At 28.2% G+C, this 26,986-nt stretch overlaps 1 protein-coding gene and 1 long non-coding RNA gene across 2 annotated transcripts in view; both read left to right on the top strand.

Moving 5' to 3' along the window:
* The window catches only part of spri (Src homology 2 domain-containing protein sprint), a 152,989-nt gene that overhangs the window by 99,322 nt on the left and 26,681 nt on the right, over window positions 1-26,986 (top strand).
* Window positions 11,722-26,902, top strand: LOC146720036 (uncharacterized). Its single transcript, XR_014926234.1, has 3 exons — window positions 11,722-11,905; window positions 18,359-18,594; window positions 26,739-26,902. It is a non-coding gene; the product is annotated as an uncharacterized LOC146720036 (long non-coding RNA).

The raw sequence follows: 26,986 nt of genomic DNA, 5'->3' as shown, positions 1-26,986 counted from the left end.
TTCTTAAATTTAAATTAATTATCTTTAGATAATTAAAATATTTCTGTAATATTATTGAAATTATTTAATAAATAAATAAAAATAAATAAAAGTCTAGAATTATAGATATTATGAAATGTTAATTACGATTAGAGAATAAAATAATAATCATAATTTTAATTTTTTAAATAAGTATATTTCTAATTATATATATATATATATATATATATATATATATATATATATGCATTATAAAAATTATTTTAATAAGTTTATTAATTTTTATTTTAATAATATACGACATATTACAGATTCTTTATGTAGGGCAATTGTATTCTCATTTTATGGTAGAGTTCATTTCCATTTAATTTTTGTGAAAGAAAATTAAGTATCTAGTATTAGTTTAATTACAGTATCTAGTATTTAGTATCTACTATTTTGCACAATTTATTTTAATTAAATTTTATTATACATATCGTATATAATATATATTGTATATGTACTATATGTATCATGTACTATGTAAAAGTTTCTTTGACCCTTCAATCCCTTCCGCAGATTTAACCATGCGGCTAAGAGTCATGTCATTCAAGAGAATATCGATTTATTATAATCGCTGGGTCGTTGTCCTTCTGACAATCCAAGTATTAAAATACCTTCTTAGTGGAGGTAATTAGTCGTAAAGGATGTCACGATCGAGTTAGCAGAAATTATAATAAATGTCTTTTTTTTTGAGGATGAGATATTATTAGTTGTTCATTGTCAACGTTATTAACGTCATAATATCGACATTGTAGATGTGATATTATTTTATCGACTGTTATGAAATTTTTATCAGAGTAAGATATTATTAAAAAGAAATTTTCTCCTCTCATATCCCTCTATTTTTATTTTCTAATAAATAAAATAAAACTCGTCTTGTTTTTTATAACATTTTATTTTCTCTATTATTATTATAATTTATTATTTTATTATTCAGCCATATTATAAAGCCATAATAATTACATGAATCGTAAATTAAATTTTATACTGAGATAAAATAAATTAATATAATATTAAATTTGTGATCAAAATAAAAAAATAAATACACAGAGAAAAATATTGCATATATAAGAAACATACTAGATCTTTTTTTCTTTAGGGAACACTTACTCAAAGCTTTTACGAAAAAGTATTTATGCATAAAGGCAATTTCCTCAGCTTTCACCTCGCTAAAGTTACCTGCGAATTACAAACGAAAAGTTTTGGCAAAGAGGGGTAGATCTGGTTTTACAAATTTAAAGCTAACAGTCTCCGTATAAATTGGTCCTTAATGTCGCCGAGGTTTCTATGGGCTCTCACCGATTCCGGGGAACTTTTATATTACGGCTTAAATTGCTCGAGGCTGCCCTTAGCACACATCGATGGTTACTTTTTAATTAAAAGTTTCACTTTTTAGAACGCCCTTGTGTCCGACGCGGTCTCACGAGTCCGATGACTTGTGCGAAATGCATTTCAACATTTAAACACCATCATTCTATTAGAAAATAAATAAACACATTTATGACTAGAAATTCTGTATAAATGTAATTTACTTCCGCAACCAACATTTTTTAAGGGTGAAATATTTTTAGTAATATCTATACATGTAGAGAAAATCCCATCCAGCACAAAATATTTTTAAAATCTTTTAAAGAAAAATTAAAGAAAAATTACAATAAATTAAAAATTATTTTAAAGAAAAATTAAATTATCTTTTAAAAATTAAATTTTGAAGAAAAGAAATATTTTTAAAATCTTTTAAAAATATTTCTTAAAAGATAAAATAATTCTCGAAAATATTTTTAAAATGTTTCTATGTCCGCCTTTTTATGTTTAAAAAATATTTTTGAATATAGATTTAAATTAATATTTCAAAAATATGTATCAAATATTTAAGAAAATATTATCTGAACGATAAAGAACATTTTTAAAAATATTCTTAAAAGTTTTTCAAAATATTATCAAAAAAAATGTTTAAATTATTTTAAAATATTCTTAAAACCATTTTAAAATATTTTTATGCAATATTTTATAGAAATATTTAGAAATATTTTTCGAAAACATTCCTAATATTTTATGCTGTATATGGGTATATGCAATTGTTAAATAATTACCGAAAAATTATGCGTGCATGGAATCGAAATGTACAACGCATAGCGACGGAGTTTCCAGATGATAAGACAAAGCCGAAAGAGCTTAAAATAAAAGGTTCGCCGCGCGACAAAACGCGCATAATTAATATCGCCGAATTAATTTGTTAAACGCGGATCTCGACGGAGAGATCCGCGTTTTCCAGCCGCGTTTTCGCTCCGCGCGAGCGGCTTTTCTCCGGGATAGATACGTCCCTAGGGATGCCTAGCGGTGGCAGGAGAGCTCGCTATTAAGCCCGTGGGATAAGAGCTGACACTTCACTTCACGCGTACGCTCGCTTCTAATTAAATTATTCCGAAACGTGGAACCCGCTCCTCGGTTATAAGCTTTCCACGCACACCGACGCATATATGTGCACATATAGAGAGACACTTGTGCGTTGCAATGTGCTGGCGAAAGAGCACTTGCGAGAGAAGAAAATCACGTCTTTGTATCTCCGGATGATTATCGAAATGTGTTTATCGCACGCGATAATGTGAGGAATATTTTGCATTATTATAATAATAAAATTATAATTGAGATGCACGATGACGCTGGAAAATGTAAATCAATACGGCATAGTTGCACATGACATCGCATCAGAAGCTATTTCTGCATTTTCAAGGTAGAATTAAGTATGTGCTGATATAAAAATCATCGTTTACTGTTTAATAAATCGAAAGTGTAATTATAACACGAGATTCTTCTGAGATACTAGGAAAATTGTATGAAAATTTTTTTATTGTAAATTATTTAATATTAATATTATAATAAAAATGATCGATAAGAAATATTTTCTATTAAAAATAATACTTAATTTTTTTGTCAAAAAATTTAACTTTGATAATGTAAAATTATTATTAACTTCTCTACATTTTATTAAGAAAATAACTGTACATTGAGAAGAAGCCACCGAAAAAAAGACGATAAATAAACAATTATTTTTGTTTCTTTCTCTCGCTTTTGATGTGTGAAGAATTCTTTCAGAAGCCAATTCTTCACCGATTTTTCATTCTTTTATTTCTCCAGACTTGTGAGAATTATTTCGCGAAAAAGCAACGACGTCACGTTCGAGAGACAATACAGCGCGCGAAAATACAAATAAACATAGATACTAATTTATTGAAGTCCCAGAGTTCGCTTTGCATCGAATCGAGACGAACCGAACGATCGCCCTCCGTGATAAATATCGGCTCGTTCGTTCGCCGTCTTATTAAACGAGGTGAAGTATACGTACGTATACAGGGTGATTCCGAATAAGTGCAAACAAATTTTAAGACAATTTTTTTGTCTAAAATTAAGCGAGGGGTGATTTTTCATATAAACATTACTGCTATATTCCTCCCGGAAAAGTTAGTTCTCCAAAAAGGTGAAAATTAAATTTCTATTTTTTTTTCTTTAATTTTAGACATTAAATTGGTGGAAATTTTGTTCTACTTGGTTTCCTTTGATTCTACGATTCAACTTCTCGTAACTCGAAACGTCATTTAACACTGTACTATATAATTGTATTTTTTACTTGAATATTATTGATTTTACGAAAATAATAAAACAGATAAAAAAGTTTCTAAAGGAATCAAACTTTCTAATGTATATTTTTAGATGATCACATTCCGGTCCGCTAAAAAGTTGTAATAAAAAAATGGAATAGAGGTTGCTAGTTTCATCCCCTCAATAACGATACAGATTTTTAAAAATATTAATAAACATCCTTTTTACTAATAGGAAATGTCCAAATTTTATTTTTTAAACACGTTCAAAATTTGCGAGAAAAAGTAAAAACCTAATAATTTACTCCCTTTTCGGAAGAGTATAAATTTTACATATACAAAATGACTAAATTAATACATATTTATACTTCAAAACTATCAAATGAATCATTTATTTGAAACAAATAAATATTTTTCATATCAAATAGATATTATTAGTTTTAAATAAATGATTTATTTGGCAGTACTGAAATAAATACTTATAAGAGTTAACTAAATTTTTGTTCAATATATACGTTTATATGAAAGTCCCCTTAATTTTCGACAAAGAACCCTCCTAAAATTGTTCACACTTATTTAGAATCACCCAGTATATACACAGGTCGATCTGGAGCAGCATAGAGAAGAGAGAAAAGAAGAGACACACTTCGCCAGCGCTTAGGTAACACAACAGCGTATATCATATCGTATCTGCACGACGATTTGTCGTCCGCCACGCGCTTTTAACGTTTCCCTTCGTTCCTTCTTTTTTTTGCCTGCCGTGGATGCGATCCGTCATATCTCGAGCTTCGTCTCTGTCAAAGAGCGACGGTCGTCCCCGGAGGGAAAGAGCGAAGGAAAAATCATCCGGGCTGGGAAATCGCGTCACGTACGTTCCTCGCTCGACATTCTCTTGCCTTTGGTCTTGGGGCTGATTGCTTTTTGAATCGGAAAATCTCGCGCGCCGCATTGAAAAACGCCAAATGACATGTCTCCCGATTCGTCGAGGAGGATCAGGAAGAGGGCCGCTCTCGGGAAAAGAGGTTTTGCATATTTTCTCAGATATTATTTTCCGCAGCTGTATAAGAAGAAATAGCAAAAGAATCCTCCCTTTTAATGATTTTATTTAAGTAATTTAAAACAATTTTTTTTCATCATAAATTAAATTTAAAAATAATACCGATGTAATTACACATTCTTCTAACTTATTTAGAGATATTATTTTCCGCAGTTATAAGAAGAAATAGCAAAAAAAATCCTCCCTTTTAATGATTTTATTTAAGTAATTTTTTAAAAAATTTTTTCATAAGAAATTAAATTTTTTATAAATAATACCGAACATTTAAAAAAATTATATTTTATGATTGCACATTCTTCTAACTTATTTAGAGATTTTATTTAAAAAATGAAAATTTGCACACTGTTTAATTAACATATTATTATCGTAATTAAGATGATTTTTTAAATATTTAAAAAAAAATTAAAATAAAAAAATTGTGCAAATTGAAATTTGCACATTGCTTTCTTGCTATTAATTCAATTATGGCTTCCTCATAAAGGAAGCTTAACTTGCACATTGATTGATCAAAATTTAATTTTACTCATTAAAATTCCTCTATGAGGAAGCAATAATTGAAAAAGGATAATAATTTTATATATATATAATATAAATTATTAAATATTAAAATCGATCTTGTTGATTTAAAAATTTTTTAGCAATTTTTTTCTTTTTGTTAACATTTTATTAAAATTCGTTTTTCAAAATATTAATAATCAGAGCATTCTTTTCAGCAACAATTTATATATATTTTAATTTTAATAAAGTTGTTATTATCATTAAATAAATATTAGATAGAAAGGGAGTTAATTAAATATAATAAATCATAATTTATTTCAAGTAATACATTTGTGAAATAAAAAAATAAAAATTTGTTCTTTTTTTCTCTGATCACTTTCTGATCATCAATCATAGCTGAAGGACAAACTTGGTATGTCATGCAAATTATTTATTTGCGCATATACGCGAATCTTGCGTCGTCATGCGCCTTTTTTGCGAGCGAAAGTTTGTTGCGTGGTATTCGTTTGAAACATTAGAAACGTGGAGAAAACATAGTTAATTATTGTACATATATGCAATTCGCCACGACTACATTTACGTGCAATTATCTCGCTGAAAACTGGAAAAATATAGGTTTTAACTTTATTTATAATGTTAAAATATTTTAAATATAGTATTTAATATTTGAAATGTTTATGACAAAGTTCTCATTATAAATGTATGCTTATGCATTTTAAATATGCATTGTAGTCGAATAATTCACTGTCTCGCTGTGATGAGATAATATTATATTTCCATAACTGCAATCACAAAGCAAATTGCAAAATTATCTTTTTCAATGATTTCCTCGATAAGAACTTAATCTACATTTCTTGTTCGTTTCTTTTCTTTAAAAAATGCATGTTAATTGTGTGAATTTAATTTTAATTGAAGTATTAAGGCCTTTTTTCCGCGATGTGTTGGTTGTTTCGAAGTTTGTTTCGCGGCTTGAATCACAATCAAGTCGTTTGACAGTTTGACAGTTTGCGGATAAACTTAATATTATTTTAATTCGCTGAGTTCCTATATATTATGCACATAATTTTATATTTATGTCATCGAATTTTTATTATGTATATACCTAATTTTAATTCACCGAAATACTATTATGTGCATAATTTTAATGTACTGAATTTCTATATTATGCACATAATTTTAATTTACCGTATTTCTTTTATGTAAATAATTTAGTTCACCAAATTTCTATTATGTACATAATATTAATTGGCCGAACTTCTATTATGTACAATTTCAATTATTTACATAATAGAAATACGGCGAATTAAAATGTGCATAATAGAAATACAAAAATAAAAATTATGTATATAATAAAAAATAAAAAATAAAAATTATGTGCATAATAGAAATAAAAAATTATGTGCATAATAAAATTTTTTTTTATTTTCTGGGAGGGAATTATTGCAGTGACTTCTCTTTTTTTCAATTAATTAATATTAAAAACTAATATTAGGAAAAATAATACTAATATTAAGAAAAATATATTTTTGGCAAGTGCTAAAATATTAAAAGTTAATATAAAATCAAGATGGCGCACGCTTTTGTTATTCTAGTTCCCTTAAAAATACCATGATTTTAGTTACAATGTAATATAAAATATTTAGCTATATATGCAATATAATTAAAATCGAGAACTCTCTTCTTTTCTTTGAATATAAACAAACAATATTGCGTGACAAAAAGCAAAAAAATGTATATTTATTCTGCAAACGTGCACATGTCATCTCGTAATTTTAAACATACTTTCTTTCATAAAAGAGGAGAAAGAATATCTCTCGCATCAGTAGATATTTTCATCGCACGTATGGTATACGTACATGTAGGGGTGATTACTTAACAACACACTCGTCTCCCCATAATTTTCCCTCTGCAACTCTTCCGCTCGCTTCTCGCGGCACTATCATGCGCTACCGAGCAACAGAAAAAGGGAGGAAGAAAGGCTCTACGCAAAGTTTGCCTGCAGAAAAACCCGTTCGTTTGAAAATGACAGGGCGGACGGTTTTTCGTAATCTCTTTACGACCCTTTGGGCCGCGATCGTCTCTTCGGCCGAAATTTTTTTACATCCGGCAATCCCTTTCTGCTTTCTCACTTTTTATTCCGTATTTTTATGTAGTATATGGTATGAAGCACATAGAACGTAATTAAAAATTTTCCAATGTAATTATGCATGTAACTTACATATTAGGACACATATTATAGTTGTAAAAATTAAAATTTAAAACTGAAATATTTTAAGTAACAATTGAAATTTCAAATTTAGACTCACAATTTACAATGAAAAATTAAAATTGAAATCTTTATGGATATAAAAGAGAGAGAGAGAGAGAGAGAGAGAGAGAGGGTGAAATTGGAATTTAAACAGATTAAATTGAAAAATAATTCAAAATAATATAACTTTTATTTTATAACTAATAAATAATAACTTCCAAAAATTTTTTTATACGCAATATCCCTTTTTCACATTATTATTAAAAAAGATATTTATTTTAAAAAGCTATACTTATTTAATATTTTGCGGTATTTTGTATTTCTTTATAGTAGTAAATTTTTCATAGCTTTTAAAAACGTAAAACATAAAAGTTAAAGTTTTGACAGTCTATGACGAGAGGTACACTTTGAACAACTCTGGACCCTAACAGCAAGTTGCCCGTAATCCTTTGAATTTATACTCTTATGAAGTTTGCAACTTCCCCTTCGCCACTCACTGTCCAGGAGAATGGTATATTTTTAGTCCGGCTATACATATATATATTCCTGAGAAACTTTGAAGACGAGAAAGTTTATACGCGAATTTTTTCTGCACCTGAGTCCTCATGCTTTTAAGAACGTTCACATTGAACTCGAAGAAATGCTGAAAAATGGAAAGGACTTATTTTCAATCTATGTAAATACAAACATAGAAAATATACACATACACACATAACGGTGTTTAAAAAACTATTTATAACGCTCACTTGCAAAAATTTTAGTAATAACATAAATATAAATGTCTTCAGATCATTAATTCTTTAATTAAAACATTTGCAATTTTATTTCTCTCTTACTTCTAATACAATATTTTACATTTTAATATACGCAATAAGAAAATAATATATATTGATAAGTTTTTTATATATTTCTTTATATAATTATCTGATTTCATAAAGATTTTTAAATTATTTATTTGATAATCGAATATTTTATTGTAACAATTATCATACTAGATTACTGTTCCATGCAGCACAAACTATTATGAATGTTTTCAAAAAATATTTCTAAATATTTCTATAAAATACTGCATAAAAATTTAAAGATTTTTTGTGATAACATTTTTTAGAATATTTTTAAAAATGTTCTTCTTTATCGCTCAGATAATATTTTCTTAAATATTTGATACATATTATTGAAATATTAGTTTAAATCTGTATTCAAAAATATTTCTGAAAATATGTTTTAAACATGAAAAAGCAGAAACATTTTTAAAATATTCTTTGCTGTATGGGGTATTTATATCCTTTTTAATTTATATTTTTCATTTTATTTATTATTATATATTATTAAATTATTATTATTATTTTTTCATTATATCAATTGTTATATTATACATATATATATATATATATATATATATATATATATATATATATATATGTATGTATGTACATAATATATTCTACGTATATATACGCGCGTATCTCTTATTTTTTTTTCTTTCTCTCATCAACTATGATCTCACCCAAAGTTTCTCGCATATACTCGAGTTCCATTCATCTCAGCATTGATCCATACGGCCAGCGGCACTTCTTTAGGCCGAGAGAGTACATAGATATTCTTAAGTCTCGCGAGGAGTGAGCTCGCGCGTGGGTGGCTGGATTAGAAGGAAGGTTGTAAAGGGGATCGACATCGCAAGGAAGCAAGAAGCACCACCGGGGCGGAAGAGATTTGTGGCGAGGGCATGGATTTTACTGGCGCGAGCAAGCATCGAACTCGCTCTCCCCACGAATCCTTCCGTGAGAAAAAGTTATCACGCCGGAGACCGGAAGATAAACGATCATTCCTAAAGAGTCTCCTGCCAAATTGCAAAAAGCCTATATGAGCCTCGCAATCGAAAAGATCATCAAATCAAAGAACGAGAAAAGCATTCTTTTCTGCTTGGATGTTTTCATTTTTTGAAAGATACGCAAAAATGGATCTAATTAGAATTCTTGTCATTGAAGTTTAAAGACACATTCTTATAGATCCCGGGAGAAATTTTTATACATAACAATATATAATTATATAAATTTATATATATCTAATAAATATTTCTTCATATATATATATATATAAACATATATGTTTCATATATAATTTGACATGATTATATATATGAACTCTTATAATTTATATATAAAATATAATTATATATATAATTATATAATTATTTATAAAAAAATATTTTCCCGGGGATTGAATAATAATATTGAATTATAAATTGAAAAAAAGTAAATTGAAAAAAAAGATAAATCTTTTAAATTATTTATCAAAGAATTTGTAAAGTTCTTGGTATTTTTCATGATGTACAGAAGAGTACATTGACTTCAGAGTTGCAGCAGGAGTTTTACGCTGGACAGCATCAAAATTGCGTTGAATCAGGTGGTTTCCACAAGGTTGAACAGACCGACCGAGCGCGAAAAGCATTTACGATTTCCACTGTCCGAACACGAAAGAAACTCTTGCTCACCGCGCGTCGCCGGAAGAAAAAGCTTTTATTGCCATCCCATTTGCAAAATATATAGCGATATAGATCTTGTAAATTTTATTTTACACCTAGATATTTAATGAACTAATCTAATATTTTTTATCTTCTAATACAATCTCTTTTAAAAGAGATACACAACAATTATAATTTGATTTTTAAATTTTAATAGCTTTTATATTTTAAAAGTTATTAAATTTAAATTCTGGAAATAATAAGTATGATAAAATTGTACGTTATTTGTTTTATATACTAGAAAATTCGTCTTTCCTGTGGAATTCTTCTCAATAAACGGAAAATACATTTCAAGCTTATTTATTATAACTTTTCAATTTTATAAATAATAATTTAAATTTTTCTCGAAGTTTTACCTGATGATTTCAGGATATTCTGCAAGATGTGCTAACACATTTCCATTAGAGAAAGAATGTATCCGCTTATCGGCATGAGTGATAATCAGTGCATGTCGACATTGCTATAACAGATAAATAATGCATTGTATTTCACAGCGTAACTTTCAGGTTAATATCTATACAATTCGATGCGATTTTTAATACTTCCGACATAAGATATTAAATGGATACATTTATTTAAATTTAACTTATTCATTTATTTATCCATTTATTTATTCAACCATTTATTTGTTCATCTATTCATTTGTTTGTCCATTCATTTGTTCAGCTCTTTATTTGTTCACCCATTCATTTGTTTGTCCATTCATTTGTTCAGCTCTTTATTTGTTCACTCATTTATTTGTTCAACCCTTCATTTGTTTAACCCTTCATTTGTTCACCCATTCATTTGTTTAGCCATTAATTTGTTCATTCATTTATTTGTTCATCCATTCACTCGTTCATTCTTTTATTTTTTCATCTATTCGTTCATCCATTTATTTGTTTATCCAATCGTTCATCCATTCATTTGTTCATCTAATCATTTGTTCATCCAATTGTTTATCCATTTATTTATTTATCTAATCATTTGCTCAATCCTTTATTTGTTCATCGATTCATTTTTTTAGTCCTTTATTTAGTTCAGCTATTAATTTGTTCATCTATTCACTTGTTCATTCATTGATGTTTTCATCTATTCGTTCATCCATTTATTTGTTTATCCAATCGTTCATCCATTCATTTGTTCATCCAATTGTTTATCCATTCATTTGTTCATCTAATCATTTGCTCAATCCTTCATTTGTTCATCGATTCATTTTTTTAGTCCTTTATTTGTTCAGCTATTAATTTGTTCATTCATTCATTCATATTTTCATCCATTCGTTCATTTGTTCACCAATCGTTTATTCATTCATTTGTCATCTAATCATTTGTTCACCCATTGATTTGTTCAGTCCTTCATTTGTTCATCCATTCATTTGTTCATCCATTCATTTGTTCATCCATTCATTTGTTCATCCATTCATTTGTTCATCCATTCATTTGTTCATCTATTCATTTGTTCATCTGAATTGTCAAACTGAAATAATGAATTCCACCTGCCGGTGACATTCGTTAATGCTTCTCTCCTAAGACAACAACGATGAAGGGATGACAGGAGCGTGCAGACGTAACAGATGCTCGCGACAACGTCGGTCCATCTTTATAATGCCAGACCGGTTCGAATAGTCGCCACGGTCCCTATGGTGACGGTCAGTGTGGCGGATCGAGCATTTCTAGAATGAAGCGGCGGCGGCTGCACGCGCCTGCGCACCCCCGTCCCTCTCCACCACCGCCGTTCTTTCGCGACGCGAAGGACCCTTTCGTCTCGTCGCACGGCCGGCAGTCGACTGGCGTCGTTCCCGTGCCGGTTTGTGTCGTCACGACGCTGCCGGCAGTGCATCGCCGACGGGCGTCACGGCGCGTCCCGTCGTCGTCGTCGTCGTCGTCTTTGCGTTCGATAGTGCGTGAAAAAGAATATACGCTCTCGATTCGGTGCACTCGGTCGAATTGGTTGGTGACGTCACAACAATACCACGAGTAGGTTTCAATATCGGTTCTTGGCCTTGATCTGAAGGAGATGCGACGACGGTTATTCTGCTCCGATATCTCTTGACAGTATAACGAGATATATATTGTGGATTTTAGTGAATTATTTTACACGTATATTAAAATATATCGATTTATATACATGAAAATGTATCGATATATATATATGTACATGTATCGGTTGCAAAGTATTTCATTTTATGTTAATCGAGATTTTTTATCTCTTTATTTGCCGCATATATAATGCGTGATATTATGCCATGTGATGGTCGCGAATTTGGTTATTTAATGAAGGTTGCTATATGAGTCACTGGAAAGACTTCTACAGAATTTAAATATGATAATATTGGGACTTTATCGAGGCTATGACAATGTTTAAAAATGCTCGTGAAAATAGAAACAGAATATATATTGGCGACAAGAGGGAGAGAAAATGGAACACAAAGTGGTTATTGCGAAGAAAAATTGATTTAGACCGTTCGTATCTATTCGTATATACGATATGATATCGTGATACGATATCATGTTTAGAGACGATCATGATTGGAGCAGAAAATTATAAAGTCCAATCTTGATGGGTTTACTTAAGTTTTTTTTATCTCATCATAAGCTCTATTTCCGTTTTTAATTCATCATGAGATTATATTACAAAAGAAAATAAATTGATTTTCAGATATTAAGAGATAATAAATATAAAAATGAAAAAAGAATTTGTGAGACGATCTTATTTGATTAAATTTAATTTTTAAAATTTTTATAGATAAGATTTTATTTTTGTATTTCTTGCTCTTATTAAAGTTTTAGCCTACATATCAAAGCATATGACGAATAAAAACTAAATTTTATCGCGTTAATTTCTTTGTTCGATTATTTCATTTAATACAGTTAATATTCATATATTAAAAATACGAGAAAAATAGAATATTAAAAGAAACATTCACGAAAATAAAATCTAATATATATAAAATATACACCTTTTTTGCTTATCATACAGATTTGCAATTTTAACCTTGTAATACACTATAAATATTTGAAATAAAAAAATTGGCTCCACCGATTCGATATAAAAATTCCTAAAACAAATATTTAACATTCTAAGATCTCAAATAATCAGATTAATTCAGGAAGTGCTATCACAATAAATACTTGGAATTATATATGAGGAATTTGTTACACTTCTAGTTATACCGTCTACCTTATTATATATCTGAACAGTTATCGAGTTTTATGTAAAAAGAAACAAAGTATGCTGTGTCACGAAGTATTTTGCGGTCGACGGCATCCGGGCACTTTGAAAAAAATGCGATATTATTGATTGCCGGATTGATTTTTGCGGCGACGCGACGGGGAGGAAATTGCTACTGTCGTTTTCGCGAACATTATGTGGAGATCGTTCTTCACCGCGATTTCATCTTTCAGTTTCGCTACGTTGGCTTCCTGATTGTGCATTCGCCTTTATTGCCGGTCTATTTTCCGTCCAAGGACAGAATAAACAGTGTAAAAATAGGAACGCGATTTTATGATACCGGAAATACACTACGAAGGTCGCATCGTGACGAAAAATCTTATTTCTTCTTATTATTCAAAAGTATGGCTGATTTATTTTTTTTTTTTTATAGAAAATTCTTTTTTTATAGTTTCTTTTTTTTATAGACTGGAACAGTCTAAATGAATTTGTAGTTAATCATAAATAATTCATATTTCATCCATATATTCTCTTTTCATTAATGTTATACATTTTTTAATTTTGTTATTTATTTGTTCTTTAATTTATATTTAGTATAATTATTGCTACTGTTAGAGAAACTTATATTACTTATTTTGAAAATAATAATTGTAAATATATTGATATTGTAAAAAATTTATTAAAAATAGTTGTTTACAAGAAAAGGCGCTTTCTATTTCCGGTTTTCCGGTCGCGACATGAATTTATAATGCAAGTTTCTTCATCAAGATATCTGTGGAATGCTGATATTGAATAATGCCGCCATGATATTTTTTTGTTCTGAAAAACTTTCTGATGTGGAATTCGTTCATTTATTCGAATGAGATAGCTGTTTGTATAAACTTAGAGTATATGATTGATATTGGAAAGTTACTTGATCGTTTATTATAAATTTGATGCTTTATTAATGGAAGCTTTATTGAGTGAGAAAAGTTTGTTTATTTAGAAAGTTATTTCTTTCTAAAGAAAAGGACAATTTTTTTATCCGAGAGAATTATTGTAAAAAAATTTGAACAAAATTTAAAAGATTGAAAAATTGAAAAGAATATAAAAAATTCAAGATTTATCGCGCTAATTTATTTGTTCGATTATTTCATTATATTTATATATAAATATATATAAATGACTATTTTGTCAATTGTTATTTTTATAAAAGTAATATCACGTTTTTATTTGGTTACTGAACTATGCAAAAAATTATCGTGCAAAGTTTGATGCTCTTATTACTGATATAAACTGCATACATTATAATGAAAGCATGATAAAAACAGCGGAGAAAATTGACATACGTTTTATGATCACGATAGTATCGTTGTTTTGACTCGATCCAGCGAGTAAATATTATTTTTATTTTTATTTTATTATTATTTGTATAGGATTGTTTTCTGAATTTTTATTTCATCGAAAAGCTTATACATATATTTTCTGTCTATTAATCTTAATTTATATTTTTAAATAATACGGAAATATATATAAAATGTAACATTTGTAAGAGTATTTTAAAAAAATATAATAATAGGTATAAAATATTAAAATATGAAAAAACGGTTTGTGTGAAAATTAGCTTCTCTTGTTTGTTAAAAGTAACATACCAACATATCTTTAAATTATAATTATCAGCAAGTTATGAATCAATCATACTCTGAGCTAATTCTTGGAAGATGCACTCTTATCTCAAGTCAAAGAGCTTTATCAGGATTTACCATAAACGGCAACTGACCAACGCGATCAGAATGCAATAAACTGATAAATATGATGAATAATCGATCATTGCGAGTAATATCGCAATTGTGTGCAAAATTTCGTAATATAAGAACAATGCAAAATCTTTGTTTACATAATTTGGATTTTATTTCGATAAAAATTTTATTTGATATTTAACTTTCCGTCAAAATAAGTTATTTAAATAAAATTCATCATTTTTTAAATTATGAAACGATTGATTTCATATTGTTAAAAAATTATCGAATAACAAAATTATTTAGATTTCCCACAATAAGCGAGAAAAAGTTTAAGACGATATAAAAAATTAAAGATTTATCGCGCTAATTTATTTGTTCGATTATTTCATTATATTTATATATAAATGATTATTTTGTTAAAAACAAATTTTTCGCGATTATTTTTGTCGCAAAAAATGCAAGTATAAATTTTTGAAATGTCATACTTTGACGGAACACAATAAGTCACTCTCGGATTGTATCATTGTTGTGTGAGTTCAGAGATTAATAACAGTGCACGATGCATAATTAAATATTTGAAATGCCGAGAGGGACGTCGAGTCTTATTTTTTTCATTTCACGGTGCAGTGACGTAATATTTTATGTCCTTCCTCCTTCGAGTGTGATCTTTTCACGTCTCGTGCCGGTGTTAGCGTTCAAGAACGATCAAGCGAGCAAGAAAAATGATGTCGCACTTATTTAAGGACAAGTTATCAAGCAATTTAAAAAGGGAAAAAGGGAGGATACATGATTTATTGTTGTACTCCCATTTATGTAATCAATCAAACGTGAATAACAAATAATATACTGCATTTTATTCCGACCTGTTAAAAATAATATTAAGCAATGTTGCGAGACGAATGTGAAATAATTTGTGACATTATTATTCTCGCGGACATTTATCTCAATTTTAATTATACATTTTTCCCCCTAATATTGTGTGTAGGAGTGGTAACAAATTATGAATTATATTTCAAAGTTAAAATTATATTTTTGTAGGGTCATTCCATTTTAAATTAATAAGGAGGGCTTGTTGCATAATATTTAATTTTCATAGCTTTTTACATACTTGTAACATATACTTTTAGAACACAAAGGTTATTTTTTTATTTAAAAAATTTCACACATTTTTCTAAACGCTTGTAACTTATTATATAATAAGGATAATATTTTATAGATAAATGGATAAAATATTTTTATAGATAAAATAAATATATATAAGTAAATAACATACTTAAAATATATAAGTAGATAAAATATTATCTCTCTAGATCGACTAAATTTTCCACCGAGTGAGATTCTAAATTAATTCGCTCATCGATCGTCATTACGTCTTACCGAGACTGCTGACGTCGACGCATCGTGTCGGACTCGTCAAAATGAGTCGTAACTCTCGATTGAGCAGCGGGCGAAACCATCAATCACTATTAGAATTCATTTTTTCCGCCGATGAAAGTGGAATTACTGCTAGATGAGTTACGATGGCACGCGTGTCACGTTTTGACGACTGTCCGCGAAAAACAGTCACGTCAAAAAAATATTAATATATTAAGTTAATATTTCAATATTAAATATTTTATTTTTTTAATTCTAAAATTATTAAATACCTTATTTGATATAATACTGTTATTTTTGTGAAACGAAAATTGAAGAGAAATTATAAAAGGACATTGTATATAAAAAAGATATATAAATATTATTATATAAATTATGATTATTGGATTATATATAAATACTCACGGACCAAATATCAAGAGACGATAAAAATGTTGAAACGGCGAGCGCGATTAATTCTTTCCGGAATCTGCGATAATATTTGAGCGCAATAACACCTTCCACTTAATTCAATTTCCGTCGAAACTGAATTAAACGAGGCGGATCAAATCTTGCCATATCTAATTATGATATTTAATTAATTACTTATTTAATTAATTACTTGCAGAAGCTATTGCAGAGAGTATTTTTTCTTAATTATAATTTATTTGATGTATTTAATAGAGCTTTTTCGAAAAATTTTTATAGGAATTATTTATTTCCAAATCGTCTTAAAATTCATATTTTTAAAATTGTAAAAAATTTAAACAATTTCAAAAATATAAACTTAAAATATATTATAGAGTGAAAAAAGCTCTTCTATTATACATATAGAAATATATTTTTTAAAGAATTACATATATGAAAACGTGCAAAGGATGAGATATTATGTTCCTTAATTATGTTTGGTGCATACATTATGCTTTGTGAAAAAAAAAATTAATTTAGATTAATGATGAATTGTGTGTTTTTATATTACAAAAAATAATTACAATTTATTTTTTATGAATTCAGTAGAATTTTTTCCGAAAAAAGTGTTTAGCTGCAGAGTTTATTTTCACACATGGTTTTTTAAATATTTTTAATTTAAAAAATTTAAACGACTTGAAAAATCGAAAAGTTACATAAACAGGAAACGAATATATTTTTTAAGGCCAGGGGCGAAATGCGATCGTATTCTTTTTATACGCTATTTTTCGTTATTCTGTGGAAGTAAAAAGTCACAATCACGAATGGCATTATGTTAACCGAAAAATAGGACCGGCTCTCACGGACATAAAAAGAGGAAACGGCTCGCGGAAGGAGACGCGAGTGTGTTATTATCGATATCGTCGGTGGACGAAAAAAGGAAGATCTCAAGCACGTTCGGGGGATATTGGCCGGTCGAGAAATGAAAGAGAACAGGACGGAAGTCGCCGGACGGCCGGCGCAAACACGATATTTCCAGCTCTCTTCTCGGCATTTAACTTCGTACACTTTTTTCCCCCTGGCCATATAGCTTGATTTTTAGCCGCCATTATCGTTTCACGAAAATGTTGAAAAATTGTTGAACTGCGATATTCTTTGCTATTATTAAACGCGTTCAAGAATACAAATATATATATATGAAAATACAAAAGTAATTCTGTCTTTGAAAGGATTTTATTAGGAAAACAAAATTTGATGGTAACATAAATAAAAGAAAATGTCAACAAATTATCTAATTACAAAATATTTAAAATTCTCATAAATAAATTCCATAAATATATTATATAATTCTAAAATTTAATAATTTATATATAATAATATAAAATAATATAAAATAAAATTTATATATTACTATATTATATATGCATATATATATTTATTAATATATATTAATATATATCAATAAATATATATTTTATATATATATATAAAAATTAAATTTAAATTAAATGAAATTAAAATTAAATAAAAATTAATATATATTAATTATTAATAATTTCTTGAGAGATATATTTAATTTAAGTTTCTAAAATGATTTAATTCTTGTAGATAAAATTCCTGTTTAAAAAAGATAGGACATATACATTTTCGATATTTATATAATGATTTTGCAACCGATATATTTCACGCTTCGATCGTTCGTATCTCCCATAGATCTAGACCAATCAATCTCATAGATCGCGTTCGAGTGACTAAGTAAATTTTTTTCCCCCAAAGGACTATAAAAATCCCGACGCGCATCGATGCATCAGTGAAATGCCAATCGTCGTCGTTTGAACATTGTGAGAAACACGATCGTGGATTCTCGCCATAATGTTGCCGCCGATCATCGGCAACATTAACAGCAACGACATATTGACGTTGTACACAAATCCCGGCAACGGCAACAACAGGAATGTGGTGGCGACGCGAGCGATCAGCAGGGGTCGTTATGCGGAAATCGGCGTTAGGAGGTAAAAAAAAAAAAAATAAATAAATAAATAACTGTAGGAAGAAAGCATTTTTCTTCACGGAATTATATATTTATATTTCTATAATTTTTTTGCTGCCATAACTAAAAAAATAAACCCAATTCGTTCATATCACCTCTCTTAATCGAATTTCAATTTTGTTAAAACATTGAATAAACGTTGAACTGAAAGAAGCATTATTTAACATTTTTTAAAAAAGAAAAATGTTGCTTTATTCAGAAGTTGTTGCAATATATTTTTTAGGCGATTATTATAGGACAAGATATATATAACTTTTAGACACGCATATATAACTTTGTATATACCTACATCAAATTTAAGTGAAAAGCAAAATATTCCTTTTGACATAAACGAAATTATATATATTTATACTTGTATAATTTTTTGCTGTAAAAAGAAGATCCAATTTGTTCATATCCATATTTTTACAATTATTTGCAATAATTTTCGTACGTATCCTATCATCTCTTTTGATCGAATTTCATTCGTTAAAACATTGAATAAACATTGAACTGAAAAAAAACCGATAAGACTGATATATAATAAAGAAGATAGATATTGATTGAAACATGTAGCGTTCAGTTATGATGCGGACTTTAATATCGAAGATAAATCGTGTACCGCGTGGATTATTGCACGAGATCATTCGAGATCAATGCAGGAAGGAAAGGAAAACGATCTCACGTACCGCGAGGAAATCGATTTTAATCAGTGATTACTATGAAATATGATAGCGAAGAGGCTAAGAGCGAGAGGAAACCCTTCGGTTGATTCTTATGTAAGCCACTTAGCCGTGATCCGCTTATTCTCCCACGAATAAGGCCGCGGACGAGTCTCATTTCCCTTTTTTTTTGTGGGAAGATTGTCCCTTCGAAAATCCTTTCCTTGAAGAGAGAACAAAGGTCCTTTTCAAATTAAGTCTTGAACTAAACTCGAATTAAATTACTAATTTCATAATTACTTTGTTCCAAAAATATTTAGATTATATTATTATTATTTTAAATTATATTAGATTTATATATATATATAGATATTTTGCAAGAGAGATTGCATGGAAAGGACAAAATATATTTGCGAACTTTTTTTGAATTTATAATTTATTTGTTAAATTTATTAAATTCACTAAAATCGAATATAGTTTGATGAAAATTTACATAAACTGAGATTTCTAATTTGTCTGTTTTATTGAAATAGAATATAATAATTCTTTTTACATCACCAATAATTATTACATGTTTCACATTTGATGATATCAAATAAATGACTGTATTTTCAATTCTAATTCATGAAATTTTAATTCTTTTTGTTTTTATCATTCAATAAAGATATACGATTAAAAAGCTTGATATATTATTGCCACGTTCGATTAAATTAATTTTCTGAAATTAATTCTATAATACATATACAAATCATTCTATTTTTTCCCAAGATTCTTCTCTTTCTATTATAAAAGTTGCTAAAATATATTTTTTGTTATATAAATAATCTTTTTTTTTTTAAGATTTTTTCAGATTTTAATTGTCGAAGCAATCATATAAATTATAATTAATGATTAAATTTCTACTTTATAATCTAAGAAATGAAATAAAATATTTATCTTACATAGAATCAAACCTTTATTCAATTTTATTTATTAATCTTGATCTTAATTACTGCAAAATATTATGAAGTCCTAATTTTCTAACAAGTTTGTAGAATTTCGCGACTCTTTATTGCAACGAATCGCCTAGAAATAGAGTGGAAAGATATTTTCGCCTCCGGCGAAGGATAATAATATCAATGCAGGTCTTACTTTGACGAGATTCTCTCTTCGCAAGAATTCCTTGTGGATCGACAGCAGAAAAACCCATTTCCACGGTGGAAATCGAGTCTGACTTCCAAATCCTCCTCGGCGGAGAAAGAGGATTCTTCCGTTTTCTTCCCGCTCGCGAATATATAGAATCCTTTGAAAGATACATCGAATCCACTGGGGATATGTATACGTCAGTCTGTGTCCTTCCGGTTTCCCTTAAGCCGAACAGTCATTCGTTCGCTTTTTGTATGCTTTGAGACGCGCGTTATTTATCATCGAAGAAGAGGAAAGACGAAAATATTACTCGCAAGTTGATATTGTATCGGAGAAATGTGCAACGCTTTGGAAAGCAGCCAAAACTGTGTCGAGGAACAGTTTGCATGCATAGACGAAAGCGTGCTTCCTCTTTTTTCGTTCTGCTCTCATATAGTGTTGTGCTTAGATGATCTTGAAATTAGTTAGATAAAGGTGAGATAAAAATATGTAAAATTCATCTTAGATAAGATGAAGGTGATTTTGTTTCAAATGTATCTAGATAAAAGATAAAATTATATGGCGACTCATCTAGATAATTTTCAAGACAATATATTATATCATTATTATAATTATATAATTATAAATTGTATATGTATTATATATATATATATATATATATATATCTTAGATGAGATGAAGATGATTTTGTTTGAAATATATCTAGATAAAAGATAAAATTATATGGCGATTTATCTAGATAATTTTTAAGACTTATATAAACACAGTTATAAAAAAATTAAATTATAAAAAGGATATAAAAATATATGTACTCATATTTTTATTTATAAATTTTTATCGCTTACTGTTTCTATACTATTTAAGTATTTTTATGTGCTATGATTGTAAACCAAAATTATCTGAAAATTATTCTAGATAAGTTAATTAATAAAGATAATACTCTTTTTCATCTAAGGTGCAGATATATATAATACATATTTCTATTATCTATATAAAGATAAGATGACGTCAAAGTTTCATCTAGATGATCATCTATATAATTTTATTTAGATAACAGCAAACACTGCCTGTTCTTTAAACGACAAAATATCAATATTTTTTAGACACATTTAAAATCATCCTTCATTAGTGTTCTTATTTTTTTATCTGTCAAATTAATAGAATTTTTCGTCGAATTATGAACCCAAGTTTGGTTCACGATTCCCACTTCGAGCTTATATATTGTGCCAGAACTCATTAAGGATAAAATATCCAATGTTAACAAAAAATGTCGAAATGCTTAGCGAGCGAGGAGTGTCGACCCATATTATAACCCTAAGTAACTCAAGCTTGCTGTACTTGGTGAACGGGTCTCCCAAGGTGAAATCCAAGGAGGCACTCTTCGTCTTCGGTTTCGCTCTATGCGAGAAACCGGATAGGTCATTGCACGGAAGTCGCTCTAAAACACCTGACTTGTGCTCCCTGTCATATTCTCGCTTCTTCCTTCCTGTCTTTTCTTCCTTTCTAGACTTTCCCCTTTATTCGTAGGAATAAAGATATACGATCTCGCAATTCGGGTTACTACAGTAATAAATCTTGTCAAAATTCTGTAAATTTTTCGAACCTTTTGATTTCACAAATTAGTATAAAAGTATACTATATATATGTATATTTAATTATTATTTTTATATCCCCTGATTGTGCCTATACATATGTTATTTTTCTCTCTTTCTCTTCATTTATTAAATTTTATGATAGAATTTTTAAATTTTGCTATTGAACTAATTTTGTAAAATTAAAAATTAGTGTATTAAAATAAGTAATAATAATAATACAAATAATGAATGAAAATAAAAGTCATGGAGAAAATTAAATGTTATTAATTAATTACTTGGATTAAATATTATTAATATAAGTTGAATATTGGAATTATGAAATATCGAGTATTATTATGACGTGTATATGTTATTTAAATTATTTGAATTATTCAGAAACGGTATTTTAAATTATATAATATTAGGTACTTTATATATTGGAATAAATTATATAATATATTACTTTATATATTATATAAACATCTGTAAATAGATAAACTTCACGATAGACAGAAACTTCACGTTTCTGTGTACATCGATTTATTATTTCTGCAAATACTTTATTTTTATATAAATTCAAAATTGAACTGACAAATGATTAATTTTTATACTTCGTTTCGTTGCGTATAAAATTAAAAACATGAAAGATCAAAGAGGGAAATGAAAAGTTATCAAAGTAAACAAGTATCAAAATTCGATTTTTGGTGAAAATGATTTTTCGGTACACGTCAAAATTAAAGTTTCCGAGTAAAAATATAGCTATAGAGTAAAAAAGAAAAGGAATACATTAATGTCATTATTCCTTCTCTGTTGAAAACAACGCGAAGTGGAATTTAATTAATGGCGCGCGCATCGCAATAACTCGACGCATGATCGATCGACAATGAGCTCTTTCTCCTTCTTCCCCTTCTTTTCCTCTCTCCTACCCCTCTCTCCCCTCTTTTACCCTCTATTTATTAAACACACATGTCATTCGTTAGATAAATTCCTTCCGGCTGGACCGAGAAAAACAGTTCGTTAGAAATATTTTGATATCAACCTATATCTGTTTCCATCAAAACAGATGTAATTAAAATCATATTTTATACAATCGTATCCTGAATTTTATCTACCTTATATGAAATATATGAAAAAAATGTTAGTGATATATTTCGTGATGTAAAACGATTCTAAATATGCTAAAAGTATTGGAAATGTTATTAGCTATGTTTTAATTAGAATTTGAATTATTTTATAATTTTTTTAATAAACACACAGTAAGAATTTTAATTATAGAGTGATTGTATAATCGAATTATTATATTCAAAATTTCCTATATTTGATGATACAGCCATTGTAAAATATAATTTTTTATACAAGGCAAAATTTTAATTTCGACAAAAATTTATTTAAAAAAATTTTTTAAATTAATTCCTTGCTATTCGATAAAATTTCGGTGTACATATAATAAATATATATGTATATAGTATTTTTATATACAAAAAAAATTTATTTAAAAAAACTTTTTAAATTAATTCCTTGCAATTTGATAAAATTTCAGTGTACATATATAATAAATATAATAAATAAAAATCTATAACATACATGTAAGATGACATGATATTTTTAATGCATATACCATATGTATATAGTATTTTTATGCACTATTTTATTTCATGTATTTTTATTTTTAATAAGAAACAGCTCTCTCTTTCCGAAATAAAATTGATTTTCGCATGTCTTCTATCTATTTCCGCTTCTTATGAACCGCGATATATCCTGAATCACTTGTAACGAGATCTCTCTTGCTGAATTGATCGGATGATGCGCTCCAGGCATTTTATTTGCGATCGCGCTTGGAAACTTGGAAGTTCCGTAAGAAAAGAAGATGAAAAAGGAGAGAAGGATGAGAAAGGGAGAGACGGAGATGATTTCTGAAAGCGAAGCGTAGTTACGAAAGTAATCGTCCCGAAGAAAAGGAGCTCGTGTACCTCTCGCGCGAACATAATCGAGTTATCGGGCGCCACACGTGATTAATTAAGAGAGAGATTAAACCGAGCGGCCGCGTGGGGAGGTGTCTCATCTTTCTTCTCTCGTCCGACAATACCGGATATTGGTGGGAGCCCTCTGTTCGACGTGTTAATTAAGTTCGCGTTTATCGGAGCTGCCGATTCTGCGGAGGCTGCGAAGCGCTCATGTAGTACGAGACATTTAATTATACCGTGAGAGATATAATATCGTACATATATTCGATTATGCTACTATGCAGTTAATTTCGCGGAAAAAATAATGAAAGGTTTTTTTTAAATTTTTATGTATTATCTAATAAGGTGGTTTCCAGAACGCTTTTATATGAAAGATGTTACTTTATTAATTCTTTTCGTGAGATTTGTGATATTTTTCAAATATATTAAGAATTAAATATTCTTGAAATATATTTAATCTATTTCTTTAAATATATTTAATCGTTTCCAGAACACTTTTATATGAAAGATGTTATTTTATTAATTCTTTTCGTGAGATTTGTGATATTTTTCAAATATTAAGAATTAAATATTCTTTAAATATATTTAATCTATTAAATATTCTTGAAATATATGATATTTTTCAAATATTAAGAATTAAAAAAATTACTAAAAGGAAGATACATATTTTCTCAATTTTTTGTCTTTTTAACAATTTTTTAATTAAAATTTTTATTAATTAAGAATTAAAAAATTAGGTATAAAATTATTTTATCCTTATAGTAATTTTTAATTCTTTAATACATATTTTTTATTCTAATATAAATATTTTAATTTTTATAAATTTTTATAAATATATATTTATAGTAGAAAATTCGATTCTGCTGCTGCCACTATGAACATAATGCTACTTTTTAGTTTTAAGCACCATTTTTATGTATGATTTACAATCTCAATCATGAACTGAAAATACTTTTCTCATAATATATCGTGATTCTCGTTTCGGAGTAAGAGTAGTTTATTTTAGATTTCGAGAACACTTGACAATTTCTCGAATTTTCATTACGACTGGTCTAGAATTCAACTTCTCTGAACAGAAAGATAGATTTATGATGAATAATAAAGAATAAGAAAAACATTACTCTTAAAGCAATTTTTAATATTAATAAAATATTAAAGTATAGATATATCTTTTTTTATTGGTGACAAATAACAGAAAGAAAATAATGATTTTTATACATACACTGAAAGAAATGACTAAATTAATAAATATTTATTTGAATACTCTCAAATAAATTATTTATTTGAAATAAATAAGTATTTTATTTGTTTTGAAAAAGATTTTCTTATATCAAATAAATATTTTTCATATCAAATCAATATTATTAGCTTCAAATAAATAATAATTTTTTTTCCGTGTACATATAAGTGCAAAATATCTATTTTTATATCTCGCCATTGGCGCTGATCGGATTACCTGTAATATAAATAGTGAAGATATTTGCGGTACAAGCTCGTTTCCAAACTCCTATATGAACTCTCCACTTTTTGTCTTCTTGAATTTTCGTCGAACGCACCGATATAGTCATTTTCACTTTAGGGATGAAGAAACTTTTCATTCTGATGACAAATAGAATAAAGGTGGGAAAAAGGGGCAAAAAAGGACACACACAAAAGAAAATGGTTGAAGAAGAAAAAGAACGAAACGGTGCTAGTGGCAGGCCGTATTTTTCCGCTCGGTGATCATCATAATTGACAACTTTTCCAATCTCCTTTCGCTCGCAAAGTCTCGTGACTGAAAGCCGTTAAGAGAATATACTACTAGCCTGCTTTCTGCCACTTTTTTTTATCGTGGCAATCAATTATCGTCACGGCAAAAATTCCTTCGAACCGCACAGACTGCAATATTCAACTTTATGTAACAATATTTTCATATCAATAAAAATGTAATTCAATGTTGAAGTGATTTCTTTCGCTGATATTGCAATATCGTTTGTTGAGATTCTTTGTTATTGAATCTTTTGTCTGTTTTCATTTCTTTTTTCGTCTCTTTTGATTTCTTTTCTAACTTTCTCCTTTTTTTCTTTTTCTTTCTCTCTGTGTAGCATAATTTTTATATTTAAATAAGATTCTTTTCTAATTTTTAAAATTAATTAATACATATGGGAAAATGTGATTATTTCATATATATATATATATATAAAATAATCTCTTCTACATATATATATAGAAGAGATATAACTTTTTTATTAAAAATATAAAAATATTATCTCTTGGTTTTTTATATTAATATAATTTTTTTGAAAGAACTTAATTTAAAATTGTTTTTTTTTTTAACAGAATGTTGTACTTTTTTATTTATATATTAATAGCTAGTATGCAGAATTCGATAACTCGACTTATGACTCGAGTTATGACATAAGAGAAAGAGGGATCATTAAAAGTTATTAAAATATATTGCCAATTTTGAAATTTTGTTTTTCCTAAAATAAATTTTTTATATGAAAAAGTACTATAATTATTTTTGATTTATTTCGCACGAAGAATTATCCGTTCCTTAATTTTTTAGAATGTATTCTGATTATAAAATTTACATATACTTCTGTCTCTCTCTCTCTCTCTCTCTCTCTCTCTCTCTTTTTTTTTTTTAATACATTTTAACGCGTTTTTCGAAAACTCTATAATTGTACCTGCATTAATAATGTAGGGAAACATAATAAAAATGTTTTATATTTAATGAAAGAAAATTGCGGATTATATACACAGACGTGCGAGACGAAATCGAACAATATCGACGGCAATATCATAAATTTTCTTTTTAAGATTGGCGACGTTCCAATTGTAACGAGGCGACCCGACGCAAATATCTGGAATCGCTCTCGGGCACAAGTTCTCGCTTTGAATACGAAACTACGTAGCATATGATTCTTATGTTTAAATAGATAAGCCACAATTCTTTCTCTTGTAACTTCGTGCAAATATATATCGTCGACATTTTAAAGTTAAAAATCTCGCTTTTGATTTAAAATTTTATAAAAATAATCTATATTTTTATATTTTAAAATTATTTA

This window comes from Nylanderia fulva, unplaced genomic scaffold (assembly GCF_048542155.1).
Source record: "Nylanderia fulva isolate GAGA-0341 unplaced genomic scaffold, ASM4854215v1 Scaffold8, whole genome shotgun sequence".
Classification (NCBI taxonomy): Eukaryota; Metazoa; Arthropoda; class Insecta; order Hymenoptera; family Formicidae; genus Nylanderia; species Nylanderia fulva.
This window is presented reverse-complemented; position numbering and strand designations above follow the sequence as displayed.